The sequence below is a fragment of the Galeopterus variegatus genome, unplaced genomic scaffold (genome assembly GCF_000696425.1).
Source record: "Galeopterus variegatus unplaced genomic scaffold, G_variegatus-3.0.2 Scaffold711, whole genome shotgun sequence".
NCBI lineage: Eukaryota > Metazoa > Chordata > Mammalia > Dermoptera > Cynocephalidae > Galeopterus > Galeopterus variegatus.
Window position 1 is genome coordinate 233,641 of NW_007726822.1, and position 1,475 is coordinate 235,115.

Sequence of the window (1,475 nt, forward strand, 5' to 3'; positions counted from 1 at the left end):
CTGAGCGGAACCGGTCTGTATGTGGGATCCGAACCCTCGGCGGGAGTGCCGCGCGCTTCCCAAGCGGCGCACTACAGCAGTGCGCCACCCGGCCGGCCCCTTTAACATAAATTCTTAACGAAGTCCAGAGTTGATTAACATCACTTTGCTCTTCCTGAAAAATACAAAGGCCTCGAAATGTAAAGCAGACGCCACCTTGCGTTTCCCACGTTACTGATAACTTGCTATCTTAGTTCCATCTTTCTTCTTTTCATCTTAACCTCTGCTTATCCCTGTGTATGAGCCGTGGACCTGTACGAAGTAACCGGGACTATGTGGGTTAGTTTCAACTTTACCCTGTGCCTGGGTAGGTGGCAAATGTGGCCACGGCTCTGCACGGTGGTGAGACGTTCAGAGCGGAGACCCATGCGGGGAAAAGGCCGGGTCACAGGGTTGTTTTAAAGTAAGTTGCAATGTCCACATACAGCACAAAACCAGCCTCTCAACTGCCCCTTCCCTAGGCAACCACTAATATGCTTTCTGTCCCCAGATTAGATTGCATTTTCCAGAATTTTATAGAAATGGAATCAAGCACACTCACTCCTCTTTCTTGTCTGGGTTCTTCGCGCAGCATAACTCCGTGGGACCCATCCATGCTGTCGGGTGCGTCAACAGTGCATTGCTCTCCGTTGCTTAGCTGTGTCCCACGTGTGAACATACCACGATTTGTTTACCCGTCCACTTGTTGATAAATATTTGGGTACTTTTTATTTCTAATTATTGCAAATAAAGCTGCTGTCAGTATGTTCTGAATAGCCAAGCTGCTGTGTTTTCTGCTTGGTGACTGTCTAGGAGTGGGACTGCTGGATCATGTGGCCGGTGCCAAATGTTCTCCAGGGTGGCCGAACCGTTCCACACTCCCCTGGGCTTTGCGTGAGAGCCCTCGCTGCCCCGCGTCCTCACCGACGCGCGGTACTGTCATCTCTTCAGTGTAGACACCGAGTGGCTGTGTAATGGTATCTTATAATTTTGGTTTGATTTTTCCTAATGACTAAAGATGTTCAGCGTCTTTTCATGGCTGTTCAGCACCCATCTGTCTTCACTGGTGAAAAGTCTGTTCAAATCCTTTGCCCATTTTAAAATTGGGTTGTTTATTTTTATTGAGAGTTGAGAATTCTTCATATGTTCTGGATATAAGTCCTTTATCAGTTACGTATTTTTGCCAGTCTGAGCCTTGTCTTTTTATTCTCTTAAAAGTGTATTTTAAAGAACATAAGTTCCTAATTTCAATAAAGTCCAATTTATAAATTTTTTTCTTCTACGGATCATACTTTCGGTGTTATATATCAGAAATCTTTGCTTAATCCAACAATCATAAAGATCTTTTTCTTATATTTTCCTTTAGATGTTTTATAGTTTTAGGTACAATTCTGGTCCATTTTGAGATAGTTTTTTTTTTTTTTTTTTTTTTAAGATGACCGGGAAGGGGATTTTAA